Source organism: Oncorhynchus nerka, linkage group LG9b, assembly GCF_034236695.1.
Source record: "Oncorhynchus nerka isolate Pitt River linkage group LG9b, Oner_Uvic_2.0, whole genome shotgun sequence".
NCBI classification, from domain to species: domain Eukaryota; kingdom Metazoa; phylum Chordata; class Actinopteri; order Salmoniformes; family Salmonidae; genus Oncorhynchus; species Oncorhynchus nerka.
Genome location: NC_088424.1, coordinates 36609208 through 36623874, shown reverse-complemented (window position 1 = coordinate 36623874; position 14667 = coordinate 36609208). Strand labels below are relative to the sequence as shown.

General features: G+C 45.7%; 1 protein-coding gene across 8 annotated transcripts in view; it reads right to left on the bottom strand.

The window, feature by feature from the left end:
• Positions 1–12467, bottom strand: part of LOC115117041 (receptor-type tyrosine-protein phosphatase S-like) — a 141619-nt gene extending 129152 nt beyond the window's left edge. For 6 of the 8 annotated variants that reach the window (XM_065013625.1, XM_065013629.1, XM_065013630.1 and 3 more), the window contains exon 1: positions 12172–12464. The gene's annotated coding sequence lies outside the window, so the exon portion shown is untranslated. Of the gene's footprint in view, positions 1–8390; positions 8562–9989; positions 10202–12171 lie in introns of all 8 variants that reach the window. The other 2 variants (XM_065013626.1, XM_065013631.1) reach the window with 2 other exon arrangements.
• Between the last annotated feature and the right edge of the window lie 2200 nt (positions 12468–14667).

The window sequence follows — 14667 nt, the reverse complement described above, 5'->3', positions numbered from 1 at the left end:
CTAGAGAGCTCCTGTGGTGTGGTATAGAGACGGAGCTGCAGTAAGGCCAGGGAGAGGCTTCTGGAGCATCTAGACCCTAGACCCTGTTGGCAAAGAGACAGTCAGTCATTCACTCACACACACACACACACACACACACACACACACACACACACACACACACACACACCAGATGGCAAAGCATCATGGGGTTCGACCGACACTCACTCTCTCTCTCTCTCTCTCTCTCTTACACACAGACACACACACACACACACACACACACACACAGAGAGAGAGAAGCAGCCAAGGATGAGGCACGTCTTACCGCAGGCGGATGCTGCGTCGGCCTCGGTTACATTTTGTGCAGGGAAGCTGCTGTCTTTGTGTTCCTGTGATTCCCACTTCACAAGCCATCCAAGCCCTTCCTGACAAGACTACATAACCGAACCGTCAGTCTCTTAGCCGTCAGTCTGCTAGCCGTCAGTCTCCTAGCCGTCAGTCTCCTAGCCGTCAGTCTCCTAGCCGTCAGTCTCCTAGCCGTCAGTCTGCTAGCCGTCAGTCTCCTAGTTGTCAGTCTCTTAACTGTCAGTCTCTTAGCCGTCAGTCTGCTAGCCGTCAGTCTCTTAACCTTCAGTCTCCTGGCCGTCAGTCTCCTGGCCGCCAGTCTCCTAGCCGCCAGTCTCCTAGCCGTCAGTCTCCTAGCCGTCAGTCTCCTAGCCGTCAGTCTCTTAACCTTCAGTCTCCTGGCCGTCAGTCTCCTAGCCGCCAGTCTCCTAGCCGTCAGTCTCCTAGCCGTCAGTCTCTTAACCATCAGTCTCCTAGCTGTCAGTCTCCTAGCTGTCAGTCTTAACAGTCAGTGTCTTAGTCGTCAGTCTCCTAGCCGTCAGTCTCCTAGCCGTCAGTCTCCTGGCCGTCAGTCTCCTGGCCGTCAGTCTCCTGGCCGTCAGTCTCCTGGCCGTCAGTCTCTTGGCCGTCAGTCTCCTGGCCGTCAGTCTCTTAACCGTCAGTCTCCTAGCCGTTAGTCTCCTAGCCGTCAGTCTCTTAACCGTCAGTCTCTTAACCGTCAGTCTCTTAACCGTCAGTCTCCTAGCCGTCAGTCTCTTAACAGTCAGTCTCTTAACAGTCAGTCTCCTTGCAGTCAGTTTCTTAACCATCAGTCTCCTAGCTGTCAGTCTTAACAGTCAGTGTCTTAACCGTCAGTCTCTTAACCGTCAGTCTCTTAACCGTCAGTCTCCTAGTTGTCAGTCTCTTAACCATCAGTCTCCTAGCCGTCAGTCTCTTAACAGTCAGTCTCCTTGCAGTCAGTCTCTTAACCATCAGTCTCCTAGCTGTCAGTCTTAACAGTCAGTGTCTTAACCGTCAGTCTTAACCGTCAGTCTCTTAACCGTCAGGCTCCTAGCCGTCAGTCTCCTGGCCGTCAGTCTCCTGGCCGTCAGTCTCCTGGCCGTCAGTCTCCTGGCCGTCAGTCTCCTGGCCGTGAGTCTCCTGGCCGTCAGTCTCTTGGCCGTCAGTCTCCTGGCCGTCAGTCTCTTAACCGTCAGTCTCTTAACCGTCAGTCTCCTAGCCGTCAGTCTCCTAGCCGTCAGTCTCTTAACCGTTAGTCTCCTTGCAGTCAGTCTCTTAACCATCAGTCTCCTAGCTGTCAGTCTTAACAGTCAGTCTCCTAGCCGTCAGTCTCCTAGCCGTCAGTCTCTTAACCGTCAGTCTCTTAACCGTCAGTCTCTTAACCGTCAGTCTCTTAGCCGTCAGTCTCCTAGCCGTCAGTCTCCTAGCCGTCAGTCTCCTAGCAGGAGCTCTGTTCACTCCGCTGCATACCAATACAGTTACAGACAGGGGTCCCTTAACACAACTGCAATATTAATGTTTCTGAGTTATATAGCAGTATTTACAAATTCCCAGTATTAGTTATTCCCACTAGCAATAACTTACTAGCCCTACATACAAGTACAGAACTGTATCAGTCTCTTAACCGTCAGTCTCTTAACCGTCAGTCTCCTGGCCGTCAGTCTCCTGGCCGTCCGTCTCCTAGCCGTCAGTCTCTTAACCGTCAGTCTCCTAGCCGTCAGTCTCTTAACCGTCAGTCTCTTAACCGTCAGTCTCTTAACCGTCAGTCTCCTAGCCGTTAGTCTCTTAACCGTCTGTCTCCTAGCCGTCAGTCTCCTAGCCGTCAGTCTCTTAACCATCAGTCTCCTAGCCGGCAGTCTCTTAACCGTCAGTCTCCTAGCCGTTAGTCTCTTAACCGTCAGTCTCTTAACCGTCAGTCTCCTAGCCGTTAGTCTCTTAACCGTCAGTCTCCTAGCCGTCAGTCTCTTAACCGTCAGTCTCCTAGCCGGTCTCTTAACCGTCAGTCTCCTAGCCGTTAGTCTCTTAACTGTCAGTCTCTTAACCGTCAGTCTCTTAACCGTGAGTCTCTTAACCGTCAGTCTCCTAGCCGTCAGTCTCTTAACCATCAGTCTCCTAGCCGTCAGTCTCCTAGCCGTCAGTCTCCTAGCCATCAGTCTCCTAGCCGTCAGTCTCTTAACAGTCAGTCTCCTTGCAGTCAGTCTCTTAACCATCAGTCTCCTAGCTGTCAGTCTTAACAGTCAGTGTCTTAACCGTCAGTCTCTTAACCGTCAGTCTCTTAACCGTCAGTCTCCTAGCCGTCAGTCTCCTAGCCGTCAGTCTCTTAACCGTCAGTCTCCTAGCCGTCAGTCTCCTAGCAGGAGCACTGTTCACTCCGCTGCATACCAATAAAGTTACAGACAAGGGTCCCTTAACACAACTGCAATATTAATGTTTCTGAGTTATATAGCAGTATTTACAAATTCCCAGTATTAGTTATTCCCACTAGCAATAACTTACTAGCCCTACATACAAGTACAGAACTGTATGAAACAGAATTAATACCAGTTCCTACAGGAAGGAATATTTGGGAATAAGGAACGTTATCAAGCTCAAACATTCCTAAACCAGAAGCCATCAAGAGATTTACTCATTTACTCATGTTAAGCTGCAAACCAGGATGAGTGATCCTTAAATCACACTTCCGAGAATGAATATATTTTAAAAAATGTATTCCCTTCGAACCGTAGTGAGCTTACGCTTGGCTTGTGGTTGATGCTGCATTTAGTGATCGTTCCTCTCTGGGGTTTGGAGAGGAGGAATGGGCACTGAAGGGCTTAGAAAGACTGTGTTAAGCTTCCTGAGTGTGTGTGTGTGTGTGTGTGTGTGCAGCAGTGTATGGCATACGCTTTGTTTTCCGTCAACTAATCTCAGTATTCGATTTCCTCTCGACCACTTAAGTCTCCATAGCAGGAGCCTAAAGACCTCTCTGCCTGAGTTTGAGCCCCTCAGTGGCTGTAGCTATCTGGACAAAAACTCTACTTTCTTGTCTGCATTCTCAAGATATACAGTACTCCTAGCACCTGCACCAGTCCCCTCATTGATCTGTGAAAGCATGTTACATGCTTTCACAGATCAAAGAAACGAGCAAAGAAACGTACAGTCATGCACACATTTAACATATGGGTGGTCCCAGGAATCAAACCCACTATCCTGGCATTGCAAGCGCCATGCACTACCAACTGAGCTACAGAGGACCTTGTCCTTATCCGACCTAAACATCCCACACTGACTGCACCAAAGGGTTTAACCAACCTGATTCACATTGGTGGTGAAGTGCAGCGTTGTGGTCACATTAATATCTCCAAAGCGCTGGTGTACTGTCCCGTACAGTAAGCCTACTCAGCTAAAAGGGGTTTCAAGGACAGACACAGAGGAACTACTGGCATCTGCTCACTCACTGTACAGTACGTGCCTTCAGATGGAGCCAACAGATGGACTGGCTTTTAAAACACAGGAAACATAGCACCAAATGGTATTAAAGTACATATAGGCCGGATTACAAAATGGGTTAAGAAGGAAGGGAAGCATTTACTTACAGGCAACGTGGCCTATGCAGAACAGTTAAAACCACAGTGTGGCTGTTCAATTGAATTGGCGGCCTTATGGTAGACTGTAGCATAATGCAGATTGGATAAATAGGACTTTCAAATCAAACGGATTTGTCCAGGATATGAGGGTGACCCTGTGACCTGTGTTGCCATGGTAACCTAGGTTGTGCATCTCTTTTGTATGTTGTAGTTAAAGTGAAGAGGGGAGATGCTGTTAGGAGGAGAGATGCCATTATGACTGGGACAAGATATTGTACTCAAAATGATCCCAAGGTAAGCAGCTGGTGCTTTTGAGGGCAAGGCTCAAGACGGGATTAGTCGGTCCTTGGTCAAAAAAAAAATAATAAAACAAATACTTTTGTCTTTCTTTTTTTCAAAACACTGCGGCTGGCTTGACTCCTATAAGCCTTAGGTGGGCCACACAACAAACAGGACAGGGAATCATTGCTGTACTCAACATGCTCCCTTTCATAAAGCTGACATCTTAATACTTGTAAAGAGTCTCTGATCATAACAAGCTGTATATGACAAGAGTCATTATCACATTCAATCACACACTGCAAACACACACACCCACACTAAAAGACATGCTCACTGACAGAGAGAGATGATGCTAATTCCTAAGACAAAACATCACTTGCTCTGGGATAAACAGCTTCAACAGAGAGAAACAGGCAAATGTCCCCCACCAATAACCAGAGGAACACTTCAGATCTGTCAACATCCACATCCCTGCTGTCTCTATCATTAAAACAGGCCCTTGGTCTGTCTGTCTGTTCATTGGCTCATTAAGCAGCCTGATGGCCTAGACCTTGTCAACTCACTGCTCAATTAGCATATATGAGCCTGCCAGGTACATGTACACCTGTACGGACGGCAGGTACATGTACACCTGTACGGACGGCAGGTACATGTACACCTGTACGGACGGCAGGTACATGTACACCTGTGTGGGCGGCAGGTACATGTACACCTGTGTGGGCGGCAGGTACATGTACACCTGTGTGGGCGGCAGGTACATGTACACCTGTACGGGCGGCAGGTACATGTACACCTGTGTGGGCGGCAGGTACATGTACACCTGTACGGATGGCAGGTACATGTACACCTGTGTGGGCGGCAGGTACATGTACACCTGTGTGGGCGGCAGGTACATGTACACCTGTACGGATGGCAGGTACATGTACACCTGTACGGACGGGAGGTACATGTACACCTGTACGGGCAGCAGGTACATGTACACCTGTACGGGCGGCAGGTACATGTACACCTGTACGGACGGCAGGTACATGTACACCTGTACGGACGGCAGGTACATGTACACCTGTACGGGAGGCAGGTACATGTACACCTGTACGGACGGCAGGTACATGTACACCTGTATGGGCGGCAGATAACCTAACGGTTAGAGCGTTGGGCCAGTAGCTGAAAGGTTGCTGGTTTTAACACACCCTAGCCGACAAGGGGGGAAATGTGTTGATGTGCCCTTGAGCAAGGCACTTAACCCTAATTTGCTCCAGGGGGGCTGTAATACTATGGCTCACCTTGTAAAATAACACATTTTACTGCACTTATCTGGTTTATGTGACAATAAAACCTACTGCCAGAAACCTCCATCCAAACTGGATGCAGTAGCTACAGTACAACCTGTATGTTCTATCTACATCAATGTACATAAATCAATATTATGTCTATATACAGTGTTGTAATGATGTGCAAATAGTTAAAGTACAAAAGGGAAAATAAATAAACATGGGCCATATTTACAATGCTGTTTGTTCCTCACTGGTTGCCCTTTTCTTGTGGTCACAAATCTTGCTGGCACACTGTGGTATTTCAACCAGTAGATATGGAAGTTTATCAAAACTGGGTTGTTTTTTAAATTCTTTGTGGGTCTGTAATCTAAGGGAAATATGTGTCTCTAATATGGTCATACATTCTCCTCTCTCTCAGCCCTCCTCTCCTGTCTCTCAGCCCTCCTCTCCTCTCTCTCAGCCCTCCTCTCCTCTCTCTCAGCCCTCCTCTCCTCTCTCTCAGCCCTCCTCTCCTCTCTCTCAGCCCTCCTCTCCTGTCTCTCAGCCCTCCTCTCCTCTCTCTCAGCCCTCCTCTCCTCTCTCTCAGCCCTCCTCTCCTCTCTCTCAGCCCTCCTCTCCTCCCTGAGCAAATGAACGATTAAAAGCCAATCAAGTGAGCCTCATAGTGAAACCTGAGACGCTGCCTGACGGGAGCAACAGCAGCCAATTAGTGAAGCAGCTTCTGGAGGAGGAGAAGAAAGAGAGATAGAAGTTCCCTGACAACAGAGACAACCTTCGTCGTCGTCATCATCATTTACTTTCATGTCATTAGTAAGACATCTCTAGCTCTTCAGGAAGAGGAAAAGGCATTCATCAGACAGGAACTGCCATACTGTTCAGCTGACGGCATGTCCTGTGATGTGCTTGAAACAATAATAATAATCCATCTCTCTATTGATAAAGTGATGCCTGGAATACGTATTCTCAATGTACTGTATGTAAGCTGTCAGTAAGCATATCGTCAATACATATTTTATATGCAATGTGTTGGCAGCAGCCTAATTCATTCATTAGTGTTTTTGGCCTCTGCTGTTGGGATCCTACAGGCTAAATTTAGATTCTTCTAATTGTAAAACCTTAGTCATCGCCTTTCTGTGTAATCATTCCTCGGGATAACATTTGTATTCGTATCCAGTTCTCTCCCTCCTGAGTTCAAACACTGGCATGGTGACACTAGGCTAGGCATGGTTACACTAGGCTAGGCCTGGTCACATGACCCCTGTCCTCTCCTCTGTTATCTAATTACCTCTGGCGCTGCTGGCTACATGGCCTCGCAAAAATAAAGAACCACACTGATGCCAATGTAGCCTGGTCCCAGACCTGTTTGTGCTTTTGAAAATGATGTTGCTATCATTGCTAAAGCAGAAACAGACTGGCACCCAGGCTAACATTGTTTTTCTCTCTGGAGAACCCCCCCCAGCAACCCAGACTGGCACCCAGCAACCTTTAATCCTCAGTAGAGGAGGGCAAGAAATGTATGTGCTGCTAAACCTTTTTCATGTCTGCCAACAGATATGACAAACCTATTACAATAATACAATGACGAATATTCTACGAATAATCTATCTAATATTCTAACATTATCAAGATTCAATCTAATTCCAACTCCACACAGAGAATAAATGCATGGGACTGTCTTCTACCAATTCTACTGGTAACAAGCCATTCATTGCATTGGCTCCTGATGGAGATGAGATTTGTGACGCCAAATGAGTTTCGCCTTGAGGGACAAAGATGTGAATGGAATTGAAAGCCAAAGTAATGGAGTAGAAAAACAGAGATTGTCCTCCATGGTGCTGTCATGCCTGTCACTAAGAGGGATATGGAGAAAGTGTTTGTGTGTGCCCTTGTGGCTGTGCAAGTTTGTGTTTGTGCGCGTCTGTGCTGTGTGTGAGTTGGTGTGTGTTTGTCCTGGCGGCCATTTGCGCGTGCGTGTGTTCGTGTCCGTGCGGGCAAGTGTGTGTCTGTGTCAAGTTAAAGAGTTGCCAAAGATAACAGACTGACAAATTGCCCCCCCCCATCTTCACAATAGCCAGACGTCTCATCCAGCCGGGTGCGTACCAACTAATCTACCACCAGACTGAATTATGGGATGTTATCACACTGTTATGATACAACATGTCAGAAACAACCATCCATCACCTTTTTTTACAGCTAATTTCATCTCTTTGAGGCCTAGATTTGAACACAATGTCTTGATGAGTGAGAAAGCTACATACCCTTGGTCTCTCAGACACATACATCACACTCCCCCACCACTCCTGCAGTCCCCAAATGGTCTCTATCCCTCTGACCTTCTGGAGTCGTGAGAGGTGATGCTATGCAAATAGAGTCATAATTGAAATATGTGTACAGATAGGGTGTACCTGTGCCGAGCACCTGCCCCCCCACTCGCCAAGTGCCCTTTGAGTCGTGGTTTAAGTGTTTTTGTTGTTGTTCTGAACCCACTACACCCAAGTCATGGTGATGACATCAAGTTTACATTTTGAGCACCTGCTCCCTGAAAGGTCTGTGTACGGTTCACTGCCCAGCCCAACAGGGATATGAAATAATAACATACAGGCAGACAGCAGTAGCCATAGCCCATAGCTGATAGTGATACAGTTGAGGTCAAAGCATTAACACGGACAGATTTCAACAAAAGTCATTAATGTCTGGATACACTGATTCATTTTCTCTTTCTCGCCAGCCATCCAGGAGACATGAATGACTTTACTAGCCTTACGAGCCAAAAAGGGATTCTCAATCACAAAGACAATTTTCTTTTCTTTGTACAACGAAAATAACCTTGTTCTATAGCCCAAAACAAGGAAGATTATGCTCTTGTCCAAAACCTTCTTTGCCCAAAACTAAACACACATTCTACAACTAAACATTCCAGACCATTCCACAACTTGCCTACCTCAGCCTTCATTCCATGTCTGATGAGCCAGTTTGCCCGTTTCTATCATGTCAGCCATCTTGTCACTCAATCTCCCCCATCGTTTATAGCTGCTGTCACTCGGGGACATAACAGCAACAGCAGCTCAGCCAGACTCTTTCCTACTTCAACTTCAGAGGGTTTCCTATTGGGCTGCAAATCAACACATTAACATCTACTTTGCCTTGTCATCTACAGAGCTAGAACGAAGATCTGAGAACAGGAAGAGAATAATGCACAAAAAAAGACATAATGCAGCCTAATGGACTAAATGTATTGGAGAGGAGATGGGGAGACGGGGGGAGATGGAGAGACAGTAGAATGGAGAGGAGAGGGAGAGATGGGACAGAGGAAGAGGAGAGGGAGAGATGGGACAGAGGAAGAGGAGAGGGAGGGAGGGAAGAGACAAAAGGAGAGAGAGGAAATGGAAGAGAAAAAGAGGAGAGGAGAGAGGAAAAGAACAGGAGAGCACAGAAAGGAGAGGAGACAGGGGAAAAATAGGTAGAAATCAGACAGAAAGGTAGAGGAGAGAGAGAAATGGGAGAGAGAGGTAGAGTGAAAGAAATAGGAGAAAAATAGGTAGAAAGCAGACAGAAAGGTAGACAGGAGAGAGAGAAATAGGAGAGAGGTAGAGGAGAAGTAGAGCGAAGAAGTGTGAATTTTTCATTCGTGCTGACACATCACAATCTCTGATTCATCTAGAGAAAGGCATCAGTCAAACCACAACCCATATCACAGCTTTAACTCTATATTATTATTTTTTATATATATATATATATATCTATTATATACAGTACCAGACCAAAGTTTGGACAAGGGTTTGTCTTTATTTGTACTATTTTCTACATTGTAGAATAATAGTGAATACATCAAAACTATGAAATAACACATGGAATCATGTAGTAACCAAAAAAGTGTTAAACAAATCAAAATATATTTTATATTTGAGATTCTTCAAAGTAGCCACCCTTTGCTTTGATGACAGCTTTGCACTCTTGGCATTCTCTCAACCTGCTTCATGAGGTAGCCACCTGGAATGCATTTCCATACTTTGAAGAACATAAAATATATTTTGATTTGTTTCACACTTTTTGGGTTACTACATGATTCCATGTGTTATTTCACAGTTATGATGTCTTCACTATTAATCTACAATGTAGAAAATAGTAAAAATAAAGAAAAACCTTTAAATCAGTAGGTGTGTCCAAACTTTTGACTGGTACTGTGATTCTCCTCTCATCTACCAGGCCGGTCCTGTGGAGATGTGGAAAAAGATATGCCAGTAAATGCTACATCCACGTTTGGGATGGAAGTACAGATCACAGGAGGTTGGTGGTACTTTAATTGGGGAGGACAGGCTCGAGGTATGGGTTTCTATGCGTTTGATGCCATTCCATTTACTCTGTTTCAGACATTACTATGAGCCGTCCTCCTCTCAGCAGCCTCCACTGGTACAGATGTTCTGAGTATGCAAATGACTAGCTCTTCCGCTCTTTACTCTAGGGAAATCAGACAGTCGTTGGTGTCACCTGGAAACAAATCTACAAACTCACATGGCAGTGGTCAATGTGGTACGCTTACCAGGGGCAGGATCGCTCAATCTTGAAAGCTGCAAGGAGAGTCCTCTGGATGATTCTCTAGATAAACTGCACAACAGACAAGTATCCTTCTATTATAGTCTTTTGACTCACGTCCCCTCACATTGGTGCCGCTGAGATGCACACGCCCCAGGGTTGCAGATAACCAGGGCATTGGCTAAAAGGACTCTTACTGACCAGCAACAGCCCACGGGACTGAAAGACAACATGGACAGGAAGAACATAAATAGAACCGTTTGTTCTGTTGTGTTTGAATCAATACTGCCTGCCAGCATCTGGGAAAACACAGCAGCAAGGTCTCAAAGCTTTCCCACAGGGCTCACTCGTCACGTCAACGTTGGCATGCTTTTGATGCTAATCTGAAGGAGCAGCTGATGTAGAAATGAACAAAAGATTGAAGCCTGTTGTGAAGACAACTGATTGAGAGAAAACAAAAATTGGAAATAGATTTTTTCTTTTGATTCAAATCCAATTCTGCCTGCTTGGTATAGTGTGTTGCTTCTCAGGTTTCTTGCACAGGATTGGTGAATATGTTATACTGTCTGAGGTCTACCGTGAACCAGACCCAAGTTGTTCAGACCCAGTCCAAGACCCAGGCCTACACAGAAACACTTTGAATGCAACTGGGTGAGCTTGGGTTTTCTGATTGAGAATAATATAATATGACGGTTGTCTTCTGCGGTACCCAGCCTTCTTGCCACCCAGCTTCTCGCCTCATCACAGAGTCTTCATGAGACTCTTCATCACAGACCCTGTATCTGTCTGAGTAGTTTCCCACGGGATACGCGTTGGTTGAATCATGGTTGTTTCCAAATAATTTCAATGAAATTATGTTGAACCACGTGGAATAAATGTTGTGAATTGACGTCTGTGCCCAGTGGGTTAACTTCATGTGGCTGAGAATTGTCTTAATCTATCTTTGGGGGAAGAGAGAATGGATTGCAAAGAAGGCCCTGCTCTAGCTGGTCATAATGGTCTCATTAGCCAGGTATACATGTTTAGTAAATATCTATCCGTTTTAAAGGAACTGATAAACTCATTAAATATGAATGAGTGCATGGGTGTGATTTGAAGCAATTAGGGATGTGGCAATTGTTTGGAATGAACACCAGCCTACACATGATGCCTCCCAGGGGATGGAGAGAAATACACAAACACAACTATTAGGCCTCAGCTCGGATCTGATCTATTCAAACTGCTGCCAAAAGGCCTGTCTGTATGGTGAAATAATTACTTAAAACAACAAGAAAATCATTGTGGTTAATGAATGTATTAAACTTGTGCTTGGTTTTGTCTAAGCAAACAAACCCTGAGAAAATGTGTCAAGGTAAATCGAAACCAGCAAAACATTTATGTAGCCTAGATGGTTCCTGAAAGTGTGCTCGCATTTAATTTGGTTTTATAGGGTTTTAAATGCGTCAACACATAATATTAACAAATGGGTAAAACATAATGAATATTTAATGTTTTTTGCAACAATTCCAAATGGAGAAGCAGGTTCCTAATAGACGAAGCACCTCAATGGTCTGTAGAGTAATCTTTAAACGGTCCATCCGCCTCGCCACCTGGTGTCATGACATCGCCCGATTCATGGCAATTGGATGGTCAACGCTCGATAAAGGCCTATAGCCCACAGTGGAGAAAAACCCGTACCTATAATATAGTCTCAAATTTGTTAATAACAATAAAATAAAGAATACATCAAATTGGTCACTCTTCCATGATGACCGACGCAACAAACTAAAGAGGAACAAAGGGGCGACATGTCGCTACTTGTCAACTAGAGGGGTCGCTCATGAAGACTCTGTGATGAGGCGAGAAGCTGGGTGGCAAGAAGGCTGGGTACCGCAGAAGACAACCGGCATATTATATTATTCTCAATCAGAAAACCCAAGCTCACCCAGTTGCATTCAAAGTCACAAGTAGCCAAAAACACCACCAAACAAGGGTGTTCGAAAGAGATATCAAAATGTACCCATAACTTATGTCTAATATAGAACAGCAGCCGAGCACATAAGGCACAGCCAAACAGCCTACCGAGCCACACCGGTCGAGGTGTGAATTAACGATTAGGGCGCGGTGCTCAATAATAAATAAATAAAATGTATTAACTACTCGTGCATATTGCAAAACAACCTAATTTTAAAAAATATATTTATATTTACCTTAGTAGGGAAAGTGAGTGTTCCGTCTTTTTTTTGGTCTGATAAATTCATGTGGATGGACTTTCAGCTGGCAGTTTCCCTTGAACCCCGGACAGAAATAATAATCCCATTTGACAGCTGAGCTCCTCAGAAAGGTTTTACTTTTCGTCAGGGAACGCAAGCTTTCCTCTCGCCTCCTCAGAAGCCCTACAGGACCGCTACTCTGCGCTCGTGTGTCGGGGGACCATCTCAGGTCGGGTAGCTTTAAACACTGCTGGTTGATGTCAACGATACTCCCCGTCTTACTCCTCAATACATGTTCTCCCTCCCTCTATATATTCTTTCCCTCTTCCCCCTCTCTCTCGCTCGCTCTCTCACACACGATTAGGTCCCTCCCATGACGCCCTCCCATGACGTCATGCGGTCAAGATCTCCAATAGCAACCGCATCCCTCTCCCCAGTCTTCCGAACCTTTTCTGTCATCTCAGTACTAACTGGTACTAAAGAGACGGCTGCTGTTACTGGGCTTTCATGTCTACTGTAGCACTTATGTCAAAATGGGCTCTACATGTCATGGACTAGATATGGATAAGAACAAGGGAGATATTCAGAACTTATTATCAGCCTCCTTATTCACAACTTATCAAAATCATTAGGGTGACATATGAGTAGCGTACATTTAAATAGCCTCCCCACTGCACATAATCCCCAGGTTCGTTGTTTGGTAAAGTAGATCCTGTTGAACTATGAAAGATGCAGAGAACAATTGTTTTGATGGAATTGGATTTCCAGAATCAAACATCTCACACTCAAACCTATGAACACAGGCTATCACACTCATCACATCAAAATACACATTTCAAATGTCAAGGACCTTCCCCCAACCTGGAATACAGAGAAGAGTTACACTACTTGACCAAAGGTATGTGGACACTTGTTCATCGAACATCTCATTCCAAAATCATGGGCATTAATATGGAGTTGGTCCCCTGTTTGCTGCTATAACAGTCTCCACTCTTCTGGGAAGGCTTTCCACTAGATGTTGGAACATTGCTGCGGGGACTTGCTTCCATTCAGCCACAAGAGCATTAGTGAGATCGGGCAATGATGTTGGGCGATTAGGTCTGGCTCGCAGTCGGTGTTCCAATTCATCTCAAAGGTGTTCGATGGGGTTGAGGTCAGGGCTTTGTGCAGGCCAGTCAACTGATCTCGGCAAACCATTTCTGTATGGACCTCGCTTTGTGCACGGGGGCATTGTCATGCTAAGTGGGAAAGGGCCTTCCCCAAACTGTTGCTACAAAGTTGGAAGCATAGATTCATCTATAATGTCATTGTATGCTCTAGCATTAAGATTTCCCTTCACTGGAACTAAGAGGCCTAGCCGAACCATGAAAAACAGCCCCAGACCATTATTCCTCCTCCACCAAACTTTACAGTTGGCACAATGCATTGGGACAGGCAGAGATTGCTGGCAGGCGCCAAACCCAGATTAGTCCGTCAGACTGCTAGATGGTGAAGTGTGATTCATTACTCCAAAGAACGCATTTCCACCGTTCCAGAGTCCAATGGCGTTTGAGCTTTACACCACTCCAGCCGACTCTTGGCATTGCGCACGGTGATCTAAGGCTTGTGTGTGGCTGCTCGGCAATGGAAACCCATTTCATGAAGCTCCGGAGTAACAGTTGTGTTGCTTCCAGAGGCAGTTTGGAACTTGGAAGAGAGTGTTGCAACCGAGGACTGGCGATTTTTATGCTCTACACGCTTCAACATTCTGCGGTCCCATTCTGTGAGCTTGTGTGGCCTACTGCTTCGCGGCTGAGCCGTTGTTGCTCCTAGATGTTTCCACTTCATAATAACAGCACTTACAGTTGACCAGGGCAGCTTTAGCAGGGCAGACATTTTACAAGCTGACTTGTTGGAAAGGTGGCATCCTATGACGGTGCCACGTTGAATGTCACTGAGCTCTTCAGTAAGGTCATTCTCCTGCCAGTGTTTGTCTATGAAGATGGCATGGATGTGTGCTTGATTTTATATACCTGTCAGCAACAGGTGTGGCTGAAATAGGTAATTCCACTAATTTGAAGGGGTGTCCAGATACTTTTGTATATATAGTGTACTGCTCCTGATACTGTGCCAGAGGAGATGCAGAGAACCAGGTGGACGTTGATATGAAGCTCACTTGACAGAGGCAAGCGTTTACTGTTCACATGCACACAAACTGCCATATCAGCAGAACTGTCTCCTGAGATTTCAGTTCACGATGTGAGATGCGGTGCACATGTACATATTCAAACCTGCCCTGACACAGAATCAACCTTGATGGCGTGCTGGAACTGTACTCTCCCTCTCTCTCACACACACACTCTCTCTCTCACACACACACACACACACCCCTTGTCTCCTCTCCATCTCCTTCGTCTAGGCCTAATGTGCTTATTCATCTTTATTTAACCAGGTAAGTTTCTAAGCGCTAACTCTGGCTCCTCTACCAACGGTGAGTGTTTTATCTACAACAGA